This window comes from Pan troglodytes, chromosome 13, assembly GCF_028858775.2.
Source record: "Pan troglodytes isolate AG18354 chromosome 13, NHGRI_mPanTro3-v2.0_pri, whole genome shotgun sequence".
NCBI lineage: Eukaryota > Metazoa > Chordata > Mammalia > Primates > Hominidae > Pan > Pan troglodytes.
In genome coordinates, this window is record NC_072411.2 from 106,353,398 (window position 1) to 106,368,915 (window position 15,518).

Consider the following 15,518-nt stretch of genomic DNA (forward strand, 5'->3'; position numbering starts at 1 on the left):
TTCATAATAAAATGCCCGTATTAAAAATGAGATTAACTCCTTATAAATCATACACAATGGAGTGGGCCAGTATACTAAATGCACAAAAATGCCTTCTGAAAGAGCTTATCTTTGCCTCTGTTCAGCTCAAAGCAAAAAAGTACTGATTCTACTCCAAACTGCAAGTCAACTTGCTCCCCCGCTCTCCGTTGGGTACCTTTCTGCACCCCTGACTCAGTGGCAATCCCCTCCTCTCCAACTTAGCATACCTCATGCCTTCTCCACACTTTAAGACTGTGAAGAATTGACACTCATCGATTCATTACCTGATTATACTTTACTGGAAATTCATTGATTCAAAAATACTTATTGAAAGTAAGTTTCAGTCAATGTATTACTTTAACCAACAACTTGACATATGGTTGGTATTAAAATCTTTGTTCCTGGATACAGGAGAGCCAAGAGTCATTAGGTGGATATATTTTAGGAGATGAGAGTGCATCTGAAATTACTGTCTGCTACTGAGTGAGCATCCAGATTTAGGAGGGCAAAGAGAGAGGGGCCAAGTATTATCTTTTATATTCAAATGATTCCTGTTGTTTTGCAGAGAAAGTGGAGGTTGGCCCAGGTTAAGGTTGCTGGAAGTCTATTTCTCAGAGCAACTGGGTGTAGAGCAGCCTGTGAGAGATCTTATAATTATATTCTCTGAGGACTTCCCCTACCACTCATTACGGTTGAAGAAAGTAAATCCAACAGGGTGGAAGGCAAAATGAAGAAAGCATATAGATTTTGGTAAATTTGCCTTTCATTAGTAAAAACGACAAGGCAGTGTCTGGTTCTTCAAATCCAGTAAAGTTTTCTTCCTAATTTACATCCTGACATCATTAAAGGCAACCGTATAATACCTTAATATCAGTACAGTATATTCATACTCTTTTAAATATTTCTTAACCAAATTTGGAACAATGATCTGGAGTTCAGTATGTAATTACCTTGATTTTTTTTCTTTTATAAAAGTAAACTTCTAGCTGGCATATTGCTGAGAACATCCAGCATTTAAAGGTTCTGGAAAGTGACATATGGGGGTCATGGTAGATGCTTAAATATGGTTGATTTTTCTACATTCAGGGAGAAGTGGAGGTGTTCCTGCCTTATTCATGCCTCTCTCTAGGCCGTAAAAGCAGAAATAAGCAAAATGATGATGCATTGTGATGATGAATAATAATAATGCAAAATAGCAATACCTGTCTTCAGATTGTGAAAGCAGTTTCTTAGCCTTTTTGTATGCAGATGAAGAGGTGGATTTTTATAGCAAATCTGCCTTCAGACCTAAATGCCCTCCTACACCACACACCCATTTCCAAACACAGTCTCACACTTAGGAATTGAGAGGGTGACTTAAAAATCAGGATGTCAGAAATGGGACAAAACTGGTTTTGTACCAAAAAAATTTCCTGATCATTTTGATGGGACATATTTATATAATTGTTCATAACAGGCATTTTTTGAGTGTGAAAAATGACCTGTATTGAAATTGTAGAAAACAGAACAACTGGTCATAAATGACTATTTCCTGATGAATAGAAATGGGATAGAAATGAAAAAGCACACATCTATGGACAGAATGAATGACAACATCTTTATCCTGAAGGCAAGAAAGAAATGACAATGCTCGAATATCAGTTATACATCAGGTTTCTGCAAAATCTTAATTTTCATTCAGTTCCAAGCCACTTGTTAATTCAGGTCTCTTTAGAACTTCTAGGAGATATATTCTGTACCAACTTCTTCAAAAGTTCTCTCTTTTCTGATGTATTGGAATAGTTTGAAGGTGGCTGAGAAAAATATCTTGTCCTTCGTAGTTGTTGGTTCAAAACTTCTTTCTCTGAAGGTTTCATCTATAGGATTTCTAATTTTTGCCTCCAAAGAAATTGCATTCAATTGGAAACTGTGATCTTATGCTTAATAAACAAGAGAACACCCTGAAGGTGATTCTAGAAAATTCCAGCAGGTATGAAAATTATCATCAAGGTGGCAGGATTTTGGATCAAGGTGGCAGGATTTTGGATCAAGGCAGTATTTTGGATCAAAGTGGCACTATTTAGACTTTTTAATTGATATTCAAAAGAATGAGAAAAAATTTCTGTGGGCCTTGTGGCTACATTGACCTTCCGATTTTAGAACTGTAAAATATGCTGAGAGATGATATCTGATACAATGGCTACACTAAAAAAGAAGCTTTGTAAGTTAATAACTGACTTTAATTCTAAATAGGTCTCTAAAGAAAGGAAGGAATGGTTGAAGGGCACATTCCCTGTAGACTGGGGATTATAACATTTTTTTCTAAGGAAAAAGTACTAAAGTTTTAAATATAGATTTTAGACATGCTAATATTTGTTCTAGGAAGAGGATGGGTGAACTTGAATTGAAATAATACCAGAAGCAAGAAGACCAAAAGGCAGCATAATGAGAAGTAAGATAGTTTTGAAGAAATTAGACAAAACTGCAAGAGAACTTGTTTAAGGATTCAAGGAAAAAGTATACAGACCAGCAAAAAAAGTGAGGAGGCTGGATTATGTAAGGGAGCTGACCGGAGAGCTATGGCCACAGGCAAAGAAAAGCTAACTGAAGGAAAAGAAGATTACAGGGAACAATAGAACTGTAATATTGGCCATAGTGCAGCTGGGTATGGCTTGCATACCTTAAGATCATTTCCCACAATAGTAAGGTGGTTTTCTTGTTTGTTTATTTTCTGTTACCAAATAGTGTCCAGACTAGGTGTCATGTGGCTGATATGGTTTGGCTGTGTCCCCACCCAAGTCTCATCTTGAATTGTAGCCCCTATAATCCCCACATGCCGTGGGAAGACCTGGTGGGGGGTAATTGAATCATGGCAGTGGGTCTTTCCCATGCTGTTCTCATGATAGTGAGTAAGTCTCACGAGATCTGATGGCTTTATAAAGGGCAGTTCCCCTGCACATGCTCCCCTGCCTGCTTCCATGTGAAATGTGCCTTTGCTCCTCCTTGCCTTCTGCCATGATTGTGAGGCCTCCCTGGCCATGTGGAACTGTGAGTCCAGTAAACCTCTTTTTCTTTATAAATTACCCAGTCTCAGGTATATCTTCATTAGCTGTGTGAGAACCAACTAAAACAGTGGCCAGCCAGTGAAGTCTGAAAGGTATAAAGGACAGGTCCTAGGTGTGTAGTCTTTGGGAGGTAATATTAGATATTTACTGCAGGTAGATCATGAAGAAATGTTCACACTGGGAGTTATCTTGAGCCTCTGATAACTCTAATATCCTGTAACGAAGTCCAGTTTCTCTGGTGTTGGCCCCACCTCTGATTTGCCATATGGCCTTGTCCAAGGTGCTTAAGTCCTTTATGGTCGTGGTTTCCTTGTCTGTGAAATATGAATTGGTTTCAAACTATGCTCACAGAGGCCTAGAGCCCTGAGAAGGTGCCCTTTTGTGGCTAATAGGTGGTAAGTTGGAGCAGGCTCCATTGTTGACCCTTCTCTAACCACATGTAATTCATTTTGTATTTTGTAGGTCCAGATACAACTTCATTTTATAAATTCCCTCTGCTTTAAAAAGATTTGAAAACTACTGTTAAGCAGAGAGTCGCTAAAAGCTCCTTTTAAGTTATGCATTTATACTACTCTATGTTATTCTTTTCCACAAAACTTTTTTTTTTTTTTTTTTTTGAGATGGGTTCTCTTTCTGTCTCCCAAGCTGGAGGGCAGTGGCGTGATCTCGGCTTACTGCAACCTCCACCTCCTGAGTTCAAGCTATCCTCCTGCCTTAGCCTCCTGGGTAGCTGGGATTACTGGCATGTGCCACCATGCCTGGCTAATTTTTGTATTTTTACTAGAGGCGGAGTTTCACCATGTTGACCAGGCTGGTCTCGAACTCCTGACCTCAGGTGATCTGCCTGCCTTGGCCTCCCAAAGTGCTGGGATTACAGGCGTGAGCCACTGCACCCAGTCCACAAAACATTTCTTGATGCCACGTGTGCCAAAACGAACACTGCTATGAGGGGAACCGTCAGGGATCCATTGCCTCAAAAATGCCAGTAACAACCACAAAACTTGGTGGCATACAACAATAGGCATTTATTGCTTGTGTGTCTGCATGTGGGTGATTTAGGCTGGGGGCTGGGAGGGCGGGGTGGTGCTCAGGACTTGGATGGCAGTCAACTGGGGCCTCACCCATTTGAACTTAGCTCCAGATGTGCTGGCTGTTGGCTAGGCAACTTGGCCCCCCTTCCTGCATCTCTCATGTTCCCCCAGCAGGCTAGCCTGGTCGTATTCTCACAGTGATGGCACGAGGTAAGAAGAGGGGGCAAAAAACACAAGAGCTTTTTCAAGATTTTCGAGTCTGTGCTTGCATCAAGTTTGTTATTGTTCTAATGGCCAAAACAAGTTGTATGGTCTAGCCCAAAGTCGGTGTGGGCAGGCACTTCCAAAGGGTGCAGATATAGGAGCGATGAAAAACAGGGCCATTAATACATTCAGTTTACCATAGGGAAATCATAAGTCTTAGGTTCTCACAAAAGTGGCCAAATAGGTTGCACTACAGAATCGAGGTTGGTCACTGATAAACAAAAAGAGATGGTAGCCTGGTTGATCAGAACAGAATAAATAAATATTGCCGGCCAGGCTTTAAGCAGGAGAGTATGTGCGTATGAAAGAAATTACTCTTTCAATGAACCCCAAACCTTAGATTTTTCTCTAAATCACTCTTCGAAGCTTTCCAAGGTTTTCCACTAGGTACCAATCAGGTTACATCACTCATGCATTTAATATTTGAGAAAGCAAATGCCCATGGAAAGCATAGGAAGAGTGAGAATGATTTCAGTGATGCCACGAGATTTGCAAACCTCAGAGTGTGTGTGAGATAGTATACTCCTTTCCCCTCAGAGTGTAAAACTGCAGTCTGCAAAATACAAGCCCACTGAATCAAATAAATGCTGAACCAAATAAATGGTGACTTATACCAATGCAGGGGGAAGTCTGTCCATGTTTGAATAAGAAGTTTGATTATGAACACTTTTGGCCTCACCTGCTGATTTTAGAATCTTGTTGAAGATACAATTCTACCCAGCACCCCCGATAACAAATTTTTGGATTGAAGTTGGGAGACACTGCAGACATGTCATGGGCCTTCCATCAGATCAGCACTGGGCATAGTTCTTTCCTACAGCTCTCTGTGAATCCTGCCCCCGCCCTTGGAGGTGAACACCAGGAGCTTCATGCCCAGTAATTCCTTTAAGCTGAATTTGAAATGTGGCCCCAGACTGAGCAGTGTTTCAGTGGGTGACACTGGATGATCTTTTACAAGATTTAATAAAAAACCCAAAGCCAAACACAAATGGTTCTGATGCTCACCTTGCCAATAACTTCAACCTAAATAACTTAACAGGTCAATTTGGGCTCACTGTCAAGAAATGGGTCAAGAGCAATATTACAAAGATTGAAGAGAAGGCATGTATGCTGCTCCAGCATTGTTTTAGATAGTGCATAAATAGAAGTAGTTATTTCTCTAGATGGGCGTCTGTCAAGCCTTCTCCCCAAGAAATGGCATTTGGGGTGTCACATCCAATTCAGAGATGTCAGTTGACAGCCTTTAAAATGTTCTTGGGATAACCCCTCTGGATAAGAAAAGCATGTCCTAGGCACTGTGACGAGTATGACCTTGTCATAGACATACACCAAAGCAGCCCTTGACAACAGCATCCATTTCTGCTCCTCTTTAGAGTGCTGAGTGACAACTGTGGTCAGATGAAGGTGGAAAGGGAACAAAAACATGAAACACAGTGATTTCCAATACATTTTTTTCCTTGTCTCAGGGCGAAAAATTACACAATTATGTCATTTTCATGATGTGCTCATCAACAGGAGTGAAAACCTCATTTGTCATCTTTTGGTCTCATAGAAAATCAGAGTTTAGAGAATTCAGCTAGGCTGTCAGCATTCTTTGCTGTCAACAAGAACAGCTGAAGGAAGGCAGCAGGAACACAGGGCCAATGAGAGCTGCTGGGCCCAGATGCCGACGCCGACTGTGGAAAGTCACGGAAGGCTCTTCTGTTCCTCAGCGTTCCAATCCAATTTGCGGAAACTGTTTATCAGGTTTCCATGCAGACAGGATGTAAATATGTCACTGAAATCTGCAAATACAATAATGAAAACTGATATTTGTAATTGTATCTGTGTGGTCGTACTGACTCAAAACTAAATGGATTTCCAACCTAATATTGCCAAACCAATCCTTGAAAAATGTGAGACCCATTACAGTGGAAGAGTGGCGTCGCTTTGCACATCCTGACGCGATAGGGACATCTCTGTCATTTTGCGTGATTGAAATATTCTGCCTGTCTCCTGGATTTGCCTTGCCACAGTTTTAAACCCATCTTTTGTGCTGGAAAAGTAGATGCCATGTTCCTTCCATTGGCCCCACTCTGGAGAACAGGGTCTGTGCCATCCCAAAGAGAGGGATCCAGATGGACACTGCATCTTCCCTCGGGTGGCCTCCATGAAGCCCTCTCTTATTGTAAAGGGTTCAAAGCCTCATGCTGTCACTTACGGTCAAATGACAGGAATCTTTGTAAATCCCCACTGCCTCCTGTCGCCAGCTCAGCACAGTGCCACAATCCCAGAAATGTCATTCTAGCATTTAAGTCACTGAAACACATTTAAATCTTTACTATGGACTCTTAAATGGGTAGATGGGAGAACACTCTCTTAATAAGTCACATCTTACGAACCACCCATCTTTTCTCTCCCTCTCTCTCTCTCTTTCAATATTTCCAACACCAGGTATCTTTTCCCATCGCACATTCCTCAGAACTCTTCCTTCATCTCGGCCCACACAGATTCTCTCTTCTCCTTTCTTTTATTCTCTTGGACTCAGCTCTTTATTTTGTAGAATAACGTGGCTTCTCGATTCCCGTTCCCCACATTTTGTGACACAGAAGACCCTGGATGCCTGAGGAAGGAAGACTCCCTTTCCCCTCGGGTTGGGCGGAAAGGACTGGGAGAATCACAAAAATGTGTAACTTAGCGATTGAACCCGGGAGGCGGAGCTTGCAGTGAACCAAGATTGCGCCACTGCACTCCAGCCTGGTCAATAGAGACAGACTCCATCTCAAAAAAAAAAAAAAAAAAAAAAAAGTAGTTTCTTTTTCCAAAGTCCTCATTACACTCCTGAGCCTCAGTTTCCTCATCTGTAGAGTGGGTATCATAGCAATAAGTCCCATATCTCAGGGTTATTGCCAGGCATCAGTGAAAACGGGGTATGAGCCCCCACCACCAACCTCGCCCCCTGGGATAGAGCATGTGCAGAGTTGTACAGTTCAGCTTCTCTAGTCCTTATTCCAGTGACATTTCAAAAATGTCCATCTTTTATTATGCTGACTCTCCTTTCTGTGATAAAGATTTGTTATAGTTGCACTTGCTTAGGGTGATTTTCTGATGTAGTGTATATTATTTCATATCTAGCATTTTGATGGGAGGAACAGTATTCTGCCTATTTTGCTATCCCCTATAGTATTCATCAAAATGCTTTAATATATTTAGTGCTCAATAAAAAATAAATGTTCACCAAACTGCATCACTGGATTTTGATATGAACCGGATCTCAACCCACTTTTTAGACAGAATGTCACATCTGGCAGGACTTAGGGCCACTTTAGAAACCTCAGGAAATGATAATAAGAAAACTGCTTGAAATGACAACACTGCCCATTGACTGAGATTTAGCATTATTCCCTTGGGGGAAAATACTTGACTTTAGTTATTTTCCAGCAATAAATGTACCTATTGTTTCTAGGTATATAATGCTATAGTGAAATTTGGCAAAGATTTCTGTGATAGCTTATAAAATATAAATGATTCAGATAAGAAGCAAATTTTAATTCCCTTTAGAAGAAGTTTCTGTCCAGCATAGTTATTTGTTCCTTTTCGATGAAGTTAAACTTTGACATTACTTTTACCCATACAGCTCTACCCTCCTGTTAAAACCTCACGGTTCCCAGGTAAACAAATGATTCTGATTCATGAGTCTTGTTTGAGAATAGCAGAGACTTTCAGAGTTTTGTGAGATTAGTCCTTTGTTGTCCAAATCTATAATATGCTAGTTTTTCTCTTTGTATATGGAAAAGCGTGCTTTGGCAAACTTCATTACAACTTAAATATGTTCCTATTCTGTACTGGTTTTTCCTTCTCTCTAACCTCCTCAGTAGAAGCCAAGTTTTAAGTATTCAGAATCTTTTCACTTCCTGTATTTTCAAGCAGTTATTTCTCATATTATTTTTAGTTTGCTTGTTTTTAAGCAATTAAATGGTGACTCTGCAAAGCATGCAGCAGTGTCACATCTGGAAATTCAGATGTAACCATCACAGGGAAAATTTCATGTCCCTGGAGTCATTTTTGCCTCTTTTGTTTGAGAGTGCAAGTTTGCCAGCAGACAGAAGGAGGCATGGAGAGGGAAAAGAGAGGCAACCCCTCCACACTCCACCTTGGTCTGTACCCTTGAAAATGAGGTTGAAATAGTCAACCCTTGCAAAGTCTCTAAAGCAAGTTGGGAGATGCTTCCAGAAATGTAAATGAGGATTTACTTTCTTATGGGCCTCTCTTCCCTACTATTCTTCACTCATCCCACCAGAAATAAAAAGTAATGTTAAGACTTCTAATTTCCATGATGATGTCTCTGTCTAGAAAAATGATCCTATGGCTGAGCGCAATGACTCACGCCTGTAATCCCAGCGCTTTAGGAGGCCAAGGTGGGTGGATACCTTGAGGTCAAGGAGTTTGAGACTAGCCTGGCCAACATGGGGAAACACTGTCTTTACTAAAATACAAGAAATTAGCTGGATGTGGCGGTGTGCACCTGTAATCCCAGCTACTTGGGAGGCTGAGGCAAGAGAATCACTTGAACCTGGGAGGCGGAGGTTGTAGTGAGCTGTGATTGCTCCATTGTCGCTGCACTCCAGCCTGGGTGACAGAGTGAGACTGTCTCAAAACAAACAAACAAACAAACAAAGAAAAATAATCCTATGTAAATAAAACAGTATTTCATGTCATTTACATGTATTTTTTTCTGATTATGCCAGTGATACATGGTCAAGATAAAAAAAATTATGAAATACAGAAGAAAACCACTGAAATCACGGTATCTAGAATCAGTCACTAACTTTAACATATCTCCTCATGTGTTGTGTGTACATGTATGTACACACTTGCATATACTTAGCCTTTAATTTCACTAAATCTTCACCTTCATACAAACAAATGAGAAAACTGCTTGAAATTACATTTCCATGTTTTCCCTACTACTCCTAATTGTGCGAAAGAGAAACATTTTTATATACTGGATGCAAAGTGAGCATTGAAGGCATATTTTCAGAGAACTAGTAATTTTGGAGCTTCTCACAGCCAGAATTTTTGAATGGGTAAGAAACAAAAAAAGAACAGAAGGCAGCAAAGGGTAGAGAAAATGGTTGAATAATCAGCTGTGTTGTTGAAGTGGGTAGAGGAAGGAAAGCTTGTGCCTATCACATCTGAGCTTTATTCAAAGGAAAGTGGTCTCCGCTTGATGGGCAGGATGCCAGAATGCTGTAATAAAGGAGCTATGTAGGGCTGCAACATGGTACTCTGGAAATACATTTTCCAATTAGTCATAAGTGTTTATTCATCAAGGCAGACCACAATGCTTTTGGTAACTCAGTTGTACAAGCAGCTGTAATTGGCAATTGAGAAGCATCAGTGCAAATGTTTTGATGCCTAATCCTGAAATTGTTCATGCTCCACATTTCCACGGAATGGTCCCTCTGTCCGGGAGTGGTGTCGGCAGAATGCCTGTGACTACAGGTTTGGGCCCTTTATAATCATCAAGCATTAAATTAGGTCCATCCTACAGATCTTGCCCTTTTTCCTAATCTTGCCCTTTTTCCTGAATGATTTGAGGAAGAGAAGTTGAAATGGATTGAAAAGTGTTCTTTCAGCAAGTTTGGTGGATATTTTAACTCTAACGGGAGACTTGAGAGGATGGCCAACCATGGCCAGGTGCGGTGACTCAAGCCTATAATCCCGGCAATTTGGGAGGCCGAGACGGGTGGATCACTTGAGGTCAGGAGTTCAAGACCAGCCTGGCCAACATGGTGAAATCCCATCTCTACAAAAAAAATACAAAAATTAGCTGGGCATGGTGGCGCATGCCTGTAATCCCAGCTACTTGGGAGGCTGAGGTAGGAGAATCACTTGAACCCAGGAGGCAGAGGTTGCAGTAACCTGAGATTGTGCCACTGCACTCCAGCCTGGGCAACAAGAATGAAACTCCATCTCCAAAAAAAAAAAAACAAAAAAAAGAGAGAGAGAGAGAGGATGGCCAACCTAAGTATATTTTTCCAGATCTTCAGGAATAAAACAGAAGAAAAGAGTTAGTATCAGAAGCCCTCGCTCCTTCCACATTTCAACAAGAAGCTCAGTTGGGCATGCCATGAAGCCTGGACTGTGGGAGCCCCTATGGCCCACTCCTGATAGCTCTGTTTTGGTAATGTATTACATCGGCCTTCTGGCCATTAATCTAGAACAAGTTTCAAGCTGGATAAGAGAGCTCCAGTGAAAAGAAGAATCCCACAGGATGTGTCCTGACCTTTAAAAAGAAAACCATCAGGACTGACAGTCTTTCACGTTTAAAAACAATTTTTTTTTTCATTTCTCAGTAGCATAGAGCTGCAAATGATCACTTAAAAGGGTCTCCCCCTTTTATTCTCCAAAGTTTTCAGGTACTTAGTGTGAGAGCCTTGTGACAATTAAATCAATTTCCACTGGAGTCCCCAGAGGTGGGACTTCTACAGCTTCCTCAAGGAGACATGTTAGACTAATAAGGAACCAGCAACTTATCTGAGAGGATGCTGCAAAGTAGAAAAATAGAATTTCAGGTCAAGGAAAAACTTTGTAGCAGAATTACCCCTTCCCACCGACTGAAAATTCAAGCTTATGAGATAATACAGTCTTATTTATAATGGGAAGAGGAGTGCAGCTGAAATTAGGCTTTGAAAATAGCTTTCTGATAGCACTATTTGACTCTTGAAAAAAGAGCTGTTATTAAAAAGAAATCTACTTCATTCTCCCTCCAAGTTTAAAATGTACTTTTCATTTCCAGAGGTAAAAAGGAACTCACTGATTTTGGTATGTAAAACTCATGGTACATAAACAGTTATAGATAACAATAACCTAAACATTCCATTTACAGTATAAAAGCAAAAGTAAATCACCACTCAATTACCCCTTGCCTATGTTTAATTCTGGTAATTAAAATGTGACGCTCCTTTGAGACCACAGACCACTTTTACAATCCACAACATCCAAGCATGACCCAACCAAGCATCCACTGCCTGTCTTCATCAATAGACAGCCGAACCTATCAGGGAAAGGCCATTTGATCCCTTTCCATGGGCATTATGGAGCAACTTTTGTCTGCAGAACTCAAGACCAAAAGATTAGAAGGCGAGGCACAGAACATGCATTCCACCTGAACTAGCTGGGAACTGATTGGAAGATCCAGAGCCACCTGCCCAGGTCACCAGGCTACCTTCCCGTGATGCGTCATAGGGTCTGCGTTGGGCAGGTCTCAGTGCAAGCAGGGGGTTCACTGAGCACATACAGCCATCGCAGGTGGTCTGAGCATCAAACATCACAGAGAATCCAGTGGGCAAAGTTGGGGAGTGGCAAGAGAAGGATGGAGAAAGCTGAGGTCCTAGCAGTTAGGGAAGGTTCCCAGAGGCTGCTAGTCTGAAGACTCCTGGGACCTCCTGATGTCTTTTAAGCCCACACATTGTGGCCCAGTGACTGATTTAGCACTGCTCTGTTTCACTGGCTCTGCTGGGCTTCAAGAGTCACCAATTCAGGACAGTCATTCAGTGTCTGTGGTTAGGGTTATGTTCTTTGCATGCACTGGGTTGCAAACAGCCAAGCAGGGCTGGCTTCATTGCCATTTAACCTGTGCGTTTGCACAGGAAGGACTCTTGATTTAATGTTCTCCTGTTACCATCTTGAAATCCTTGTTCATTTTTGTAAAAGAGTCCTCATATTTTCATTTTTCACAGGGCTTGCAAATTACGTAGCCAATTGTAGCATCTCAGGCTAACATTTCATCTGTCCCACCTAGAAATTGACTATCCCCTCCTCATGGGGGTTGGTGGGGGTGTGGTAATTGCTAGATTTAAATAAAGCCAGGAGCTCTTCTTGAAATACAGAGAGTAACTGTCAAAAACTGGTGCAGGGTTTTCTGGAGATGGGGCTGGGACCATCATGCCGAATAGGCAAAAACAAATGAAAGCTGCTCATCATGATAATTGGGACCCATTGACTGGAAGGTCAAGACAGGTGCTTTGCTAATTAATTGGGTAAATGTTGTTCCTTTTTTCCCCTTCCATATGGATTAGACTGTACTCTGCAGGAAAAAAAAAAAAAAAAATCAAGGCTTGTCCTTAGAAGGTGAGTTTACTTTAATAAGTCAACTAATAGGTGGTCAGAAGACCTGTAGCTTGTGGGAATACTGAAAAGGGATTGGGGGTACACATGGAGCCCAAGCCCTAGAACGAGAGCCATCCCGACAAGCCACAAACTGTAGGGCAGTCGCAACAATACCACAAGGATAAACTTAGGGCAAAATTCAGAAAAGAAATTGTGGTAACAGACTTGGGACATTGTTCAGGAGTCAGGACCTAGTGGTTGAGGAATTTAAAAAGGGGGCTTCCTTGATGAGATTGGAGGGAAAGTCCAAGTCAACTGAAACATCATTCTTTATCATTCTTGTGCTGTAATCCGTTTCTAAAACTGCCCTGGCTATTCATCGGATAGCTTACATCTAACCCTTTTCTACCTTTTTGACTTTAACCTATTTATGGAGATTGTGATACGTAGCTTGCATCCTTCCCAGGACTATTTGAAGAGCGATAAGAGATAATGCAGGTGACAGCACTTTGCCAGCTGAAAAGCACTAGACAAAGGTGAGGCTCCAGCATCACATAACCTGCAACCCTACTAGATGAGGCCAGGAGAGGCCTGGGCCAGGAGATGCTCTGTCCCCAGAAGAGCATGTGCACTTCAAGGAGGCAGGTGTGCTGATTCCATTCCAGGAGTTGATTATGTGTCCTCTAGAGGCCCCTGACATTTTCCAGCTCTACTTTGGAGGTGGTAGATTACTAGGAAATTTGTGTTCCTGCCCATGCAGATTCCCTCTTGCTCCCCAGAGCTCTTCCTCCCTGGTTTTGCCTCAGTGTGATTACTCACTAATCCCTTTCCCCTCTCACTTTTGACCAGACCCATATGTTGAACTCCAGAATGACTTGTGGATGGAGGCTTGAACTTGGAGCATTTGGTTGGAAAGCCACTCAAGGCTTTGACCATGAGGGATTTTCCAGGTTTCCAAATATATCCTCTTGTACCATCAAAATGTCTTAGCTCAGATCATTTTCATATTGTGGTTCTGTGTGTGTGTGTTGGTTGTATTTAGCAGGGGAAAAAAAAGGTCATGGGCCAAAAACCCATTTGAGTTTGTTTGGATGAGTAAGAAATGACGGGAATTCAGAGTGCACAAGATTATAAATATTACAGAGGTTATTCAAAATCTCATTTATTTTTAGTCTGACTGCCTCTTTACCCTACATATTTAAATTCCATTTGCAGCCACCGACCCTGATACTCTTAAAGAAAATAACAACAAACAAGCTACTGCTAAGGGAAATGTAAATTGGTTTGTTTGCTTCTTTACACTCCTGGGCAGTGGAAACATAAGCAATTGTTATTCCAAGGGTCTCATTGAATATACAAAATCTTTGTCTTTCTTAGGAATTGCTTTAAAGGTTAACCACTTTCCAAAGAATTCTTTGTGTCTTGAAACCAATTTTATGCTCCTTTTGTCCAGCTACAAAGTTCTTTAAAACTTGTTAAACTTTCCCACACAATCACATTTGCACTCACTTAGAAAATGGAGAAAACAGTTTGCTTTGGGAAAATTTGTTTGTTGCTCTTCTTTGACATTTACAAAGTCCTCATAGTGTGCTGGGAGCTGCAGTGCAGCTTCTAGAAGCTGCCCTTGGAAGCATTTGTGTTCAAAGGGACAAGGGACCAAGCTTCTGAGATTCTCGCTCTGGGTTGGAGTAGGGCACAAATAACAGCAGTGATGATGGCAAGAGGAATCTGTGCTCAAATGTGGCCCCATGCTCATCCCACCAAATTCCCAGGCCCCAAGGCCCTTCTTCCCTGGATAATTTTTCCCAGCAGCTTGTTTTATGCACTCAGAAATGTTCCTTCCCATGTACATTCTCATTCCCCTTCTACTCACTTTTTACTGTAAATGATTGTTTATTGTATACAAGCCAAGATTGTGTGCTCTAGGAATGTCTTCCAATACTACTATCAAAGAGAAATAATACAATGTCCAGTGCCCTTGAATGAAGTGCGGGACAACAACGAGCAATATCTCAGCAACATAGATGTCTTCTACTTTCCCCCTGGGATGAGAAATATCATGCCTAAAATCCACAACCTCAACTAACAAAAAATTCAGTATTTTCATACACATAAACCACCCAGGTTTTAAAATGATTTTTTTTAAGTGTGGAATCACTCAACAGACACTTAAAATGTGATTTGATTTACAGAAATTTCATTCAAGAATTTGTGAAAAGAAGGTACATTTGTGCCACAATATTTCCATGTACATACAAGTCTCCCACTAGGTAGTTAACAAGCATGTGTCAACCACCAGTAAGGGTTGAGAGCTCAGATTCGGATTTGCCTTTTTAAAACATTGTTTCTCAACAATTCAAAAGGAGTTCTCGCCTGCCTTGCACAATGGAGACCCTTTCTATTAAATCGTAATACAGGCACTTCTTTCCCTCTAATGATTTATCAAACATTTTTTTTAGAGGTCCAGAATGAGTCTCTTTGGGCATACTGTCTGTTTCATAATAAGCTGTATTTGTTCCCAATGTATCACTGCTCAATGATACAAACTGCCATTGTAATTATAGCCCATATAGGCTGTAATTGTTCAACAAAGGGTGATTCAATGAGGTCAAAACAGAATTTGAAAGCCGTTATAGCAAAGCAGGTTGGGCTGATGATGGTGCACTAGTAACTCATTGCCCTACTAATTGGAAGGCACAGATGTGGCTATAGAACCAGAAGCTCTTTTGGCCTGGGTGAGAGACAAGCTGACATAATCAGCCAGGGCTTGTGAAGATGCACGGGGCTGATGCCAGAGGACCCGTGTGCTGAGAAGACGCCCGGATGTCAGCTCCTGGCTATGCCATGATCCTTATTTCCATCTGGACTTCAAATATCAATGTGGAAACCCAACCAAGGTTTTGATTCCTCGTGACCTGAAGAAGTGCTAGTTCCCTTACAAGGGCAAGTAGAGATGTACCACCAATGTTAAGTCTCCAAAAATAGCCACTGAAACATATAAACTCTCACCACACAATTTGTTAAAATTTAATATGCATGACTGATATGCATGTGTGTCCCCTCC